At 37.3% G+C, this 14976-nt stretch overlaps 1 long non-coding RNA gene across 1 annotated transcript; it reads left to right on the top strand.

Moving 5' to 3' along the window:
- Window positions 1-7872: 7872 nt before the first annotated feature.
- Window positions 7873-13284, top strand: LOC128073420 (uncharacterized). Its single transcript, XR_008202708.1, has 3 exons — window positions 7873-8167; window positions 8474-8588; window positions 9934-13284. It is a non-coding gene; the product is annotated as an uncharacterized LOC128073420 (long non-coding RNA).
- Window positions 13285-14976: the final 1692 nt, after the last annotated feature.

Genomic DNA, 14976 nt, shown 5'->3' with positions numbered 1-14976 from the left:
ATCTTTGCTTTTGGGATCGAAGCTTGTTTAAATTCTGTTTTCTTCAACACTTTTCTGCAGGCCAGATTTGTGTAAAAATGATTCTTAATCTCAGCAAATATCTGGAAAACCACTTGCCTGGAGGGAAAATTGAGTTTTTATTTCAAGTTCACTGGCTGCTGTAGCTCATAAGACAATAGAAAAGTGCAGAAAATATATCCTGAAAGATCTCAAATAGTTTTGAAAATATAATAAGTGCATAGAGATTCCGATTTTTTTCCACCCTAATTTTGCCAGGGATAGATTTTCTAGAACGTCTTCCAACAATTTATTTTTCTGTTATTTTATATTTATATAATTTTTTAAAAACTTTTGCCACCATTGTCTCAAACCACCACCATTGTCTTGCAGAATTAATGCTGAGTTTTATCTGGGTTCATTTTATATGGAGCTTTCATTTTACATGTGGATTAAATTGTGCAGCACTTCTACCAGCTCCCAACTGCCTTACTAAAGGTTAACCACATGTTCTCATGCATAGCTATTATTTAGTAACTGTTTTATTTACAGTGTATTGATTTATATCCAGTTATTACTATTTTTAATTGGTATGTAATTATTCTTTGCATAAACCTAGCACAATGCAATTATACCAATTTATAGGTGCTTATATAGTTTATTCCACTTAGACCAAATACACTTACAAAGAAATTTAGGTATTGAGATAGCTATAACATTCCAATCTGCATCTTGACAGAACTAGAATACCTTGTCACTACAAAGGTGATTAGAGTCCCAGAGCATCTCCCTTATGAGGAAAGGGGCTCGTCAGCCTGGGGAAGAAAAGACTAGAGGGGATCTTATCATTGCTTATAAACAAATAAAAGGTGGATGTCAAGGGGACCAGGCTGTTTTCAGCAGTGTCCAGGAACAAAACAAGGAGCAAAGTGCACAAACTGGGACATAGGAAATTTCATACAAACAAGGAAAAACATCTTTACTGCGAAAGTTACAGAGGACCGGAACAGGCTGCCCAGAGAGATGGTAGAGTCTCCTTCTCTGAAGATATTCAAAACCCATCCAGGTGCTTTACTGTCTAATCTACTGTAGGGAACCTGCTTTAGCTGGCAGGGTTGGACTGGATGATCGTCAGAAGAGCCTTTAATCCCTGCGATACTGTGAATACATTGAAAACCAGCATAATCAAGAAATGTTCTCAGTCTTTGCAAGATGAAGAACAGAATAAATTGAAACAAGAACAATGAATGTTTTGAAAGTTTTGATTCAGGAAAGACATCAACATGTACTGCTACTCATCCCTCCCCACCAGTCTTGGCCAGAAGAACCACATGATGTGAAGACTCGTGGTAAAGCTCCAGAGAGGAATAAAAATAATTAAAAAAACAAAAAACAAACAAACAAAAACAAAAACAAACAACAAAAAAACAAACATGAGATAGAACTCATAGAACTCATTCATTTGCTTCCTCTAGGAGAATTCAACTTTGATTTTCTATTTTTTCATACCAATTATGAAACTAATCAGTGGATTTATTACTGACATTCTCAGCAATAAGAATTCTTGGTGTTAAACAACAGCCAGAGATAAGACTGAAGAAAACTAATTCAGGATTTATAGAATTCATCCTGTTTTCAATTTAAAGAAGTATGGACATTCAGAATGGGGAAAGTCCCAGGCTACACCTGTCAAGATTTTGACCAGTGCAACACAGAATTCTGACTGTTCAACTTGATCACAGTTGACTTCACTTTGAGCATAGATTTGGATCAAATCCGGTCACGAGTGATGTCCCCCAGGAAGTGATACTGGAACCACTTCTATTTAATGATCTTTATTAACGATCTTGATGAGGGGATTGACTGTATTCTCAGTAAGTTTGCAAATGACACCAAGGGGAGAAAGGCACTACAGAGGTATCTGGATAGACTGGATCAGTGGGCCAAGGCAAACTGTATGAATTTCAATAGGGCCAAGTATCAGGTCCTGTATTTTGGTCACAACAACCCCAGGCAACCCTACAGGCTTGGTGAGGAATAGCTGGAAAGCTCCCTGATGGAAATGGACCTTGGTGTACTGATGTACGGTTGAATATTAGCCAGCAGTGTGCCCAGGTAGCCAAGAAGGCCAATGGCATCCTGGCTTGTATAAAGAATGGTGTGGTGAGTAATCCTGCCTCTGTACTCAGCACTGGTGAGGCCTCACCTTGAGTACTGTGTTCAGTTTGGGCACCTCAGTACAGAAAGGACATTGTGGTGCTGGAACAGGTCAAGTAGAAGGGCAACAAGGCTTGTGAAGTGCTTGGAGAATATGCCCTATGAGGAGAGACTGAAGGAACTGGGGCTGTTCAATCTGGGGAAAAGGAGGCTGAGGGGAGACCCTATTGCTCACTTCCAATATTTGAAAGGTGCTTGCAGAGAGAGTGGAATTGGTCCCTTCTCACTGGTGACAGGTGGCAGGATGAGGGGAAATGGCCTCAAGTTGCGCCAGGGTAAGTTTAGGTTGGATATCAGGAAACACTTCTTCACAGGAAGGGTTGTTAAGCACTGGAATGGGCTCCCCACGGGTGTGGTTGAGTCAGCATCCCTGGATGTGTTTAAAAATCATTTGGATGTGGTGCGCAGGGACATGATTTAGCGAAGGGTTGTTAGAGTTAGGGTAGTCTGGTTAGGTTGTGGTTGGACTTGATGATCTTTAACGTCTTTTCCAACCTGAGTGATTCTATGATTCTATGATTCTATGAAATTACTTTCAGAGGTCCCTTTCAAAGTCCATTTTTTGGTGAATCTATGACCCCATTCACTGCTCACTGTAAAGGTGTATCTGCATGCAGCTATGACTATGGTGTTTCAGGTTTCTAAGTTTCCCAGTACTGTGAATTCCAGGAGTGTATGCAAAACCAATTCCCAAGTAGCTCCATGCACTCATCATGCTCTACATGTGAGTTAATTTACAATGAACAATATGCGATATACAATACCAGCTATTAGAACTGTTCCAGTCTTACTTTAGCACCAAATCCATAAGGGTTAGTACACAGTATAAATTAATAAATCAAATTGCAGCTGTAGTTCCTTAGTCTTGAGTCAATTTTCTGTCTGTATGTTCTCTTATGGTGTCCCAGTACTGGGTAAGTATTTTAAAGCTATTTGTCCTTTGCTAGGCTACATAAGGTCCTGCACAATTTATTTGTTCAGTCATATAGAAATTAAAATGTTAATGCCAGAACCATGATATCCCAGGAAGCAGTTCAACTGTTTTCATGGTGCTGAGCCAGCCAATACCCTGTGCACTGGACAGTTAATCTGCATGAGAAGGTGACTGTACATCACAAAAAAGTGGAGCTTCATGCTCATACTGTTCATTGACATTTGAAATGTCAGTCACTGGATGAAAATGAAGCAATTTGATTTAATAATGCAGATGTCAAAATAGCAAAACATTTAGGACAATTATATTAAGAAATTGTCACCATCAATTTTATTTATTATTCTTACTGTGGCATTGTTTGAATACCATATTTTCCATTGTTGAGAAATGATAAACAGAGTAATTGAGCTGAAGATAAATCACTCATAATTCCATCTTTCAGTGTGGTGATTTGCCATTAATTCAGGCAGTGAAACAAGTAACATTGTTACACACTATGTCATGCTTCAAAATAATTTTTTAATACCTTGTTTCTAAATGAAATTGCTATCAATCAATCAAACAAAAATATACACCATTCTACTTATGTGCTGTGTCAATGTCATAAAAACAGTATGTTCATTGCCTTGTCAAGTACATAATGAAATTCAGCAAAAGTATTTCATTACGGTCTTCATGAGGATAATATGGCCTATCTCCTTCACAGATTAGTCAGCAGATGCATTACCCTAAAAGAGATTAAGAAGTCTGAATAGAACAATTTGAGTGGTGAAGAGGTAAGCCATGGGAAACAGAATAAGCCACCCTACAAAGGGTGTCCATCTACATCTTGTGTTTCCCATCAGGCAGTGAGGTTTCATGCCACTGCAGCATAAATTGTGAATCATGCTGGTTTGGGCTGCCATGGTGGTTTGACGTTGATGAGCAGTTGAACATCACCATATTAATCCTCCACTCTCCCTTCTCAAAAGGACAGGAGAGAATATGCCATGAAAAAAAAAAAAACAAACCTGTTGCCTGGGAAAAGGACAGGGAGATTGGTCATGAGTTGACATCATGGGCAAAACAGACTCAGCATAAGGGAAGATGACATAACGTATTGCCTGTTGGTATTGCACTAGAAAGATAAGAATCAAGAGCAAACTAATAACACTTCTGCTTACCCAAATTTTTCTACATTCTCACCCAAGCAACACAGGGGAACAAGGGGAGCTCAGCTCTAACCAGCAGTGGATCCCTCTTCTAATCTGTCATGTGGCAACTTCTGGACTCTTCACAGGGGCCACCTCTGCAGCCCCTTTATTAACAAATACAGAGAAAAGCTACAACCAAGCTAGCATTTCTTTAGGCACATACACTGTTCTTTCAGGTTCTCAGACTTAGCAGAGTTTAGAATTAGGAAGTAAATAACTGACAATACAAGAGGAGAGAAAAAAATCTACAGAATTCTCTGTACTAACTGTATGGTCTGTTTCTAGAAATAATTTTACTGTCATACCTTAATGACTTAGATCAATGTTTTAAGTGTTGATAAGTACTAATGATACTATTAATAAAGCTGAAAAGAGGATCTATTTTTCTTTGAAATATAGACAGCTTAGCGGTTTCTAATGAGCATTGTGCTTTCTTACATTATTTATTGTCTGCAAAGCATGAGAATATATCTTTTTATTCATTTATCTACTGGTTGCTCTACTTAATTTCCCCTTGCTGTTTGAGATATTTTAAGAATGGTCCTAAGCAGAATAAACTTTCTCACTGTGTAATCTTTCATATGTTCTTGTGAGAATTTATGAGTTCTCTCCTTGGTAAAAATGAGTTTTTTCTGTTATCGCTGGAAGAGCTACAGTACAACTTACTAATAAACATGTCAGTACATAAACCTAATCTGGCTTACAATTATCCCTTTCATTTAGCTGTGAATATTATCATAGAATCATTTCAGTTGGAAGGGCCCCTTAAAGGTATCTAGCCCAACTTTCCTGCAATGATCAGGGACACCTACAGCTAGATCAAGTTGCTCCCCTTTCTTTCTTATAGCCTCCCTTTAAATACTGGAAGGTCTTCCTGGAGTCTTCTTTTCTCCAAGGTGAACCCCCCGGGTCTCTCAGCCTGTCCTCACAGTGGAGGTGTTCCATTTCTTGGATTATTTTTGTGGCACTGTTCTTGATGCGCTCCAATAGCTCCATGTCTCTCCTGTACTGAGGATTCCACATCTGGACGCAGTACTCCAGGTATGGCTCCACCAGCACAGAGCAGAGGGGCAGGATCACCTTCCTCGACCTGCTGGCCATGCTCTCAGAACTCCCATTGCATGTTCAGGTGATGCACTGACACAGCCATGCTGGTGAAGCAGAAGGTTAGATTGGAGGGTGAGTCGGACAGAAGATGTCTGCAATGAAGAAGAGTAATTGGGCTTGATTACAGACAATCTCAACTGTTTCTGAATCTATTGGGCAGTCTCCTATGCTCAGGGACTGCGATATCTATGATGGGCGCGTGATCAGAATGCATGATCAAGTGTTAATACAGTCTCCATCTGTAGGAGCTGATAGCCCTTAAAGAGCTGTTAACTCTTGATGGACCTGCTCTGGCTGGGATTTCCAAGATAATGGCTCTCCGACATCTCCCTTTTATTCCCAGGAGAAGCAGCCATCTAGCATTGCCCTGACTCCTCAGGAGTAACAACAGTCTTGTATTTTCTGCCCATTCTTCCTGAAACACAGCTTTTAAGTTGAACTCCCTTTTGCTAACACATGTAAATCTAAAAGGAGTTCACAAGAATCAGTTTTTCATATAAATATGGGGTATGCCATAGCAAAAGAAAAGAAAAGCAAGTATGTCTTGCATTCACTGTGAAACTCAAGGACCAGTATAATTCTCCTCACCTTACCCACTGAGGACAGCAATCTCTTTAACCCACACCCCCCCTCTGACAGTCCTTTCTCTTTTCCTGGTGCTCTCAAAAGACTTCTGCCTTTAAGCAGTTATCCTTGCTATAAGCATCTTTAAATTGTAATTATCTAAACTTCTAGATTCTGATGGACCTCTTTGTCAGAGGGGTTCATGGAAATACGACTCCTGTTTGATGGAGCTGAATCGCTACATTAAGAATGCACTAAGGATATGATTCTTCATTCATTGTAGAAATCCTGCTTTACCAACAGATGAAATGAACCTAGCAACAAAATATGCATGCTTGTATACTCATGCTCCTGTATTTTACTTTCTGTCAAATAAAACTCCATATTTAAGAATACCATAGTCTGTGCACGTGTGTCACGTGGGGAATTTAGACCTTACCCTACTCACTTTCTACCTTCACCCTTCAATATCTCAAATGTTTGGACATCATTTGAACTAATTTTCCCAAATCACTTCTTTTTTTGAACTCTCTGTGTACGTGCCTCTCTGTCACGTGCAGAAGCCCTGCATGGAACAGTGTCAAAGAACAGGTCAAGGCCTGTTTTATTTACAAGCTGAGATGGCTTCAGTTTCTGCAGGCAGCTTGCATGGTCTGTTGTATGTCAATCAGCTGGCCAGCACACAGAAGACCTTTAACTTATGAGCATGTATAAAGATGGGAAGACAGGCTTGAGGACATTAAGAGATGGGACCTGCCTGATCTGGGAAAGATATGGGTTGCCTAGTAGGACCAGAAACAGTCTTCTGGATAGAAGTGATGTATCTAAAGAGTTTGTGTTTGATTCTGTAATCCACTCCCAAATTAAGCCAAAGCAGGAAGAAGATTCTGAGAACATGCTGAAAGTGATGGGAGAAGAATCAGTTACCCTGGAGTGATCATAGCCAAATTCAACATCAGTGGCAGGGCAGTGAGATTTGCACCTGTAGATAGTGGTAAGCTTCATTTACCACGCTACACATCTGTCACATGTTAGAAAAGTCTGAGCTTTTCTCCTCCTCTGGGGTAGCGTGGTCACTAGCTAATGTCTGATCTCTGCAGTATCATGCCCTCCTATCTCAGGATATATTTTGTCCTCCAGGTTAGCAAATCATCACTGTTTTTTGAACTCTGTTTTATTACAGTAGAGTTACATCAGCTCACCTACACTGGCTTCTTGCATTATGCTAGGAAAAGGTTCAGCAATAGCTGAAATGCTCCTGGCCTAGGCTTGAACCTTATTTTAAATACACATACCTCTCCTTTTCAACTTGGTCAGGAAAGATAGGATCATCTCTATACCTGCTATCTCAAGCAAAGCATTGGGTAAATATCAAAGATGTTAAGGCATGGCAAACATATCCCTTTTATGTTTGTGCATAGCACTAATGACACAGGGTGAAATTTATCCTCTTATCAAAGGTCAACACAAACTAGGCACTACTTCAAAGGCTCTTTGATCCTATAACTAATGCCTGGCACTGAACTGGATTTCACCAAAGTGCAAAACTTTCAAAATGTGATAGATATGATGTATCTATGTAGAAAATAATAGTCCACTTAGATACACATAAACGGCAATACACACTAGCTGTCCCAGTTTTGCTGGGAAAATATTGTGTACACAAATAATGTGTAATTTTTTTTTTGTTAACGAATTTTGGACAGTTCCTCCTAGCCAGCTGTCCCTCCCTCCCACTTGATCAGCCAAAATATCCACACATTTTCTGCAACTGCACAATATTTACTCAAACTCTGTGTTTACCAGGAAGGAGGTGACAGTCCAGTGACCAAATATTTAGTACTGCAGATGATGCTTGGTTTAAAGGTGAAAGTAAGAGTGAAGGCATTGGAAAAGCTGTTATTTCAGGTCTTAAATAATAATGACAGCTGTTTATTATATCCTACTACATTCAGTCAAGGTTCTATGATATCAAAAAGGTCTTGCACGAAACAAAAATATGAAAGGAGTGGGAGAAGGCAGCAAAGCTAACAGTAGACCAATTTAAGATTGGTATCTTTTTGTTAATGGTCACAAGCATAAATGACTCACTGCAGAGATGACAGAGGATTTATATATTGCAAGTACAGTCATGCTAGGTGTGAAGATATGCACTGTAAGTAATGTAGGAGAAGATACGGCATCTGCAGTTTGTGTTTTTCTTTCGTAGTTTTTCTCTGTGGTTGTATTTGAGCAGAGTATGCCAATATTTGCAGTCTGAGGAATAGCTTCGGGATGTCTGATATTTCTGTCTACTTGTAAAAATAATGAAAACACTTCAGCTGCTTGCTTGGTATCTTTGTATGAATTAGTCACTGGTCTCTGCACTCTCTAATTATAGACTGCCTTGATGTTACAAATACAGTGCATGAAGGAAAGACTTCACAAAATGTTTTTTTGTATCTCTTTTTTTTCTTGCCAGACAAATGGAGAAAAGCACTTTAAACACAGATCTCTGTTTGAAGCTGTTTTCTTCTTGGAAAGTGACTGGGAAAGCTAATATGATTATAGTGGTATCAGCAAAGATGGATTAAGAGGTAATTTGCTAAGAAGACATAAACCTACCTGATAACGCATTCATCCTTTAGTTCTTAGAAAACTGGTGGTTTTTTTACCCATAAAGAATCTTTACATATCTTATCTGAATATTTTTAACATCAGTTGCTATACATATGGAAACCAAAGGCAGCTAAAACCCATGTGCTATGACTCACTGTACAATTTATAATTTATTAAACTGTTATTTTCACAGAATTAAGTCAGAATTCCTTTGTTCAGTCATGTACATGATTGCTTTGGGGGCTCCGATACGTCAAACTCTGACAGCAGCGAGCATAATTTTCACCTGAATATATCCACACTTCTTGTAAAAGCCAATGTTTGTTTTGTTTTGCCTTATTCAAGAGTGTATTCATTAGTTTACAACATTTTGTGAAGCTTTCTAAGATTTAACCTAAGAATGACTAGAATCTGTAAGAATCACAGATTCCCTGAAGATGCTATTATGACATAAAACACCGAAGGAAAAATGTATATTTCCATAAAAGATTCAAGACATAGCATTTATTTTTGTGCACTGAAGCAGCTATCTGCATGTATTGAGGCCCACAGTGGTAAAGACACAATAATGAACATTAACTTGTTTTTCTAAGTTAGCATACTTATTAGTATATGATAAATTTATAATCCTCCATTTTATAATGCATTTGGAGCTTATAAAATGTGGCAGTAACATCCTCTAACACTGAACTGGAATGGCTGGTTCTGATATAGATGGTAGTATCCAGGTGGAAGGGTTTGATCTGTACAAATATATATGATATTTGTGATATATGAATAGGGTAAGGTACCTTACAGCAGGTAAGGTAGCTGGCAACACTGAATTAACACACTGAAGGCCAGGATACAGCTGAACAACTTATCAGCTATCCATTGGGTTAATATTAGGTCTGTCCCAGCTCTGAGGAAGTACATGTTATGATAAAGCTTTTTTACTGACTTAGAATCATAGAATGGCTTAGTTTGGAAGGGGCCTCAAGGATCATCAGTTTCCAGGCCCCCTGCCATGGGCCAGCTGCTAAATCAAGTACTAGATCATATTGCCCAGAGCCCCATCCAACCTGGCCTTAAATATCTCTAGTGGAAGGGGTGCCCACAACCTCATTGGACAACCTGTTCCAACAACTCACCGCTCTCTCAGTAAAAAATTCCTCCTGACATCAAATCTAAATCTCCATTCCTTTAGTTTAAAACCATTCCCCCTTGTCCTAGCACTATCTACCAGTGTAAAAAGCTGATTTCCTTCAGGTTTATAAACTTTCTTTAAATAATGGAAGGCAGCAATGAGTTCTTCCTGCACCTTTTATTTTTTTTTTTTTCCAGACTGAGCAAGCCCAGTTCCTTCAGTCTATTTTCATAGCAGAGATGCTGAAGTCCTCTGATCATCTTCATGGCCCTCCTCTGGACCCTCTCCAAAAGCTCCACATCTTTCAAGACTTCTTGGCTAGCAACTGAAGAAATAGCATTTCTATTCCAAATTTTATTAAATTTCTTCAATCACAGTGAGCATGTATTAAAAACTAAGTAAATAACATTTTTGTGCTAAAATAACTGAAAGTTGATAACTGTATAGTAGCCTGGTTCTGGCAGCTTGCAATCTTTGTTCTTTTCATTGACAAGCAATCACAGCTACATTTGATCTCATGCTTCAGTTGGTATAACACAAAAAGTTATTTGTGAAAAAACATAGCAACATCCTCTTATTTAAGCCCAATCTGCTGCACCAGCTCTGCTCAGCGTTCACCTCGTTGTTAGTTCTTTTGTAAAAAAGATGATCTTTTAAAACAGGGTATCTGTCAAAATAAGAAGTCTTCCAGCTGGGGACCAGACGAGAAACTGATTTCATACACAATGTAAAATACCTACATATGAATTACACACATAGAATAAAAATTTGACACTATGTGAAATGCTGAAGTAGTGTCTGTATATGAAGAACAGTAAATTACAAAAGATGTTTAAATGTTTATTTCAGAATGCCACTAAACCACAAACTCATTTCTGAACTTCCACCTAACTATTGGCTTTCACTGAGAAAACAAAAAGAGTGAATAAGAACACATTCCTTATCAGTAAAGGACATATTTGAAATGCCTGCAAAATACTAGTAGGATTAGGAAACTTGGGAATGGGGCCGAGGCCACTATTAGGCAGGATGAGGAACTCCTTGGTGTAGAGCAGGGTGGGTTGAGCAGAGAGAATGGAGAGCAGCCTCTTGTGTGGATAGATAATGATTTCTGGGAGCATGAAGAAATGGATCTGATTTTACTGAACCATACAAACCTTCCTCTAGTAAAACTTCATATAAATATATGATGTATGTTTGCACCTGGTCAGAAATCTAAGTAATCCTAGATAGCTCTGCTTGGAAAATATAAATTCACTGGGCTTAAAAAGTAATTTGGAAAATGTTTTCCTTCTGAGTTGGGGTAAAAAGTAAAATAAACAATCCTCCCTCCCAGCCCTAAACATTACGTTTAGTTATTCACTTCAACAGAAAGAGCCTTCTGAAAAATCTGTTCACAGAGAGTTTTGGCTTACTAGTTGTCTCCCTTCCCAGAAAGTACAGCTTAGTTTTCTTTTCCATAAAAGAAATTATTAGTCTTCATCTGGGGTTACAAAGAAGCTAAATGAGTAGTCTTTTTTGTCCTGCTTTTTTTTTTTGTTGATGCCCAATTAGGATGGTTTGTCATCTTTGAGTCTTTCCCCAAAGGCTGAAATGCTGCAAGATATAATATGTATTTGTACCTCTCTTCTCTGTAAAAAAAAAAAAGTATAGAACTGAAAATAACCACTGGAAAATTCAGTTCAATGGAAATGACACTTTCAGTTTAAATGAAAACAACCTTGATGAAAAATTGTTGGCTAGCTCACACTTCAAGTCTTCTCCAAACATGTCACCTACTCTTTAGATATTTACCACTAACATCACATGCCTCAGAAGGAGGAAAGCTGACTTCTCTGTAAAGTTCTCATTTTACATTAAACTATATATTGAAATGCTGCCATATCCCTTGACTCATTGGCATGGTGATGATTCAAGAGCAGTAAGTTATCATAACAATAACGTGGTAGCAACTTTCTGTGACATTTGCCAGTTTATCATTGAATACATCAGGAGGGACATGATGCCTGTGTTATTTTTCGTAATTATTTTTGAATTGCATTTGATGCTTCACTCATTAGGATCTGAGAATCCTGAGATCACACATTAAGAGGTTTCAAAGTTTTATTAGGAATTTTAAAATATCAAGTATTTTGACCTTCTTGCATTTCTCAACAAAATCTTTCTCCATACACTGCAGTGAAGGTTTCAGAATATTTTCCTTTCAAAACCTTTCATAGATTCATACTTTCATTGTCATTCAAAATAGTATGTATTATTACCATTCTATCCATATGTGCACCAAAACTTTTCCTGAAAAATACAGAAGGCCATAGATGCTCATTTAAACAGAGCTTTATGAGTTAGACTTCAGTTCAGATATGAGATAATCATTGTTAATATCAACAATTTAATATCAATATTGGAGATGGCCATCACCTATACAGCAACTAGTTTCTTTGCTAGAGTACTGGATGAAAAAACTATCTTACCCCCTCTTCATAACACATAAAAAGTTTCTGCAAAAGACAATATTTGAATGAGGATAAAAAATTCCCCATTTAAAATGTCAAAGAGTGTATATGATATTTTTCTCTCTTCTCTGTACCTTTTCTCTTACTGAGTTTATCAGTAAGAAAAAAAGTGAATTTTTATAGGGAAAATATTCAGTCAAAAAGCAATCTGTTCTCTTTTTGCTAGAGATAATGAAGGACAGAACTCAAAGTCAGACAATGCACAAACATGAAACTGGACTAAAATGAAGATTGGAAAAAAATCAAGACAAGAATTATCAACTAAAAGAGGCCACTTCATGGAAGTATAGTAGAGGTTCACTCTCCGTTTTGAGAATGGAGATTTAGAAGGGTAAAACATGAAGACAAACAGGCACATAGGAACCAATAATATGATTTGTGATTAAAGGAGGCTACTCCTCAAAATGAAATCAGTAACTGGGCAGAGACACAACTGAGCATAATGCCAGTGATGAACTACATCAAAGAGAGGAGCAGAGTCTCAGAAGTGCAGAAGAGTTTTGCTGTGTGTTAATTTTTTTTATTTTTTTATTTTTTTTGTCCTGGAATGACAGAGCTTTCCTTGCTTTGAGCAAAAGAATTGTTACCATGAATCATCAGCATATCACTAATCAACTGTGAAAGAGAAAGATGGAAAACTGAGACAGATGACCCAATACTGAAATGATAAACAGTCCACGCTAAACTTTCACTGCAGTAGTCTCTTCATTCTTCAAAGTTGACTGTCTTCCTCAGTTTTGCACTTGTGAGGAGTTGGTAATGATATTTTAGCCTTCAATGTCACTTTGTGAATATAGCATAACTTTGGGGAACAACAGTTCCATATTTTCAGTGTCTTGTCTCTCTCATTAGGAAATCAGAAAATGTTCTTGTCAATGTCTCAGGAAGATGATTATGCAATAAAAGGAATGTATTTATCAATCACAGGCATAAACAGATAAATGGAGAAGATTTTTCTTTTTTTGCTTACAAAAAATAACACATCTGTTAATATACTGTGTCTGGAAAAATGCATGTGTCATCCTATGTTTTTTTAAGATAGCAATATAAATTTATGATCTAATTCTGTAAATCTATGTATACTGTAATAAATTTGGGAAAAAATTTCTTTGATAACTAACTGCAAAATTAGTGTCATTTCTAACAGGAAAGAGCATATTTATAGCTGAAACACACTGTGGCAAAATGCCCTAATAACTAAACATAATGGAAAGAATTTTAATTATTAAAAAAATAAGTAATTGAAGGAATGCTAATTCTCCTTTTTACTAGGAATGAATATGTGCTCCAACTAAATGTAGTACAAATGCATTGAGGAGTCTGATAGTACCTTTACAGGAGAGTTTATGAATGTATTTTTCTTTTTTCTGCAAGTGTAATAATAAACTTTGGCAAATAAAGGTAAATAAGGAAAATTGACTTACCTTTAGAAAAAATGGCCCTAAAACATTTTAAAGAACTATTATGAAAGAAAGACTAGACATAGCTGATAGTGCTGAAATTATTACAATCACATACTAAGAACATGAAGAACTTAACAAGAAGAAATGAATCTCACTGATTAGATAGTTGATGAGCATTTCCAGAATTACAAATGGCAATTTTTCAGTCTGCAGTAAAGATTAAGAAAAAAAAAAAAACACAAAAAAATTAGAAGTGCAGAATTTCTGAAAGATATAAACCAGTTGCACAGTGATGAAGTAGGAAAATATGTTCTTTGCATTTCAGACAATTTTGGCTGTAAGTTTGTAACAAGTAATTGGATGAATGAAGTGCATAAGAAAAAAACCAATGAGTAGCTTCATCTATAATTTGATTTTACTTTTTTATTTGATCTTAGATTAAGGAAGAGACCAAACAATCAAGTGTTTAGATTGATGTCCATGAAAAGATGAAAATAGTCACAACTGGAAAATGGGAAAAGACTGGAGTTAGATGATGTTCCAGAAATGTATATTATTAAGCTTACTTATACATATGGTAATTTATATGAACCTATGAACCATTTAGGACTGGGTTGTTTTTTTTTTTTTTTCCCCCAGTTTCTTAGAAATATGACATTAATTTTTACAGGAAAAGAGGATATCCTAGAATTCTGTCAATACAATACTAATATGTTCTGTAAGTCCATGAGTGCATATGCTTCTAGCCATTTGAATATGATGCAAATTCATAGAATCACAGAATGGTTTGGGTTGAAAGGGACCTTTAAGATCATTTAGTTCCAACTCCCCTGCTATAGGTAGGGACATCACCCTCTAGATCAGATTGCTCAAAGCCCCATCCAGCATGGCCTGGAATGCCTCCAGGGAGGGGGGCAACCACAACCTCACTGGGTAACCTGTTCCAGAGTCTCACCACCCTTACGGTAAATAATTTCTTCCTAATATCTAGTATAAATCTATCCTCTTCCAGTTTAAAGATGTTTCCCTTTGTCCTGTTGCTACATGCCCTTCTAAAAAGTCCTTCCCCAGCTTTCCTGTATGCCCTCTAAATTCTTCCAAATTTGTAAATAAGTAAATTTGTAAATACCTAATTTAAATTGTTCTCCGGGCCATTACAGGAACATACAATCTTCATGAAAGCTTTGTCTTCTGTATTTTGAAATCCATTTTCTGAATTTGTTTTCCTGACAAAACAGAAAAGAGATGTCTCTTGTCACTCCACACAAAATCAAGGTATTAGCCACATTGCTTAGTTAAGTTCTCTTTGATATGTCTGTCCATC

Source organism: Tympanuchus pallidicinctus, unplaced genomic scaffold (assembly GCF_026119805.1).
Source record: "Tympanuchus pallidicinctus isolate F22 unplaced genomic scaffold, pur_lepc_1.0 scaffold8, whole genome shotgun sequence".
Taxonomy (NCBI): Eukaryota; Metazoa; Chordata; class Aves; order Galliformes; family Phasianidae; genus Tympanuchus; species Tympanuchus pallidicinctus.
Note: the sequence above shows the minus strand (reverse complement) of the source record. Positions and strands in the feature narration are given on the sequence as shown.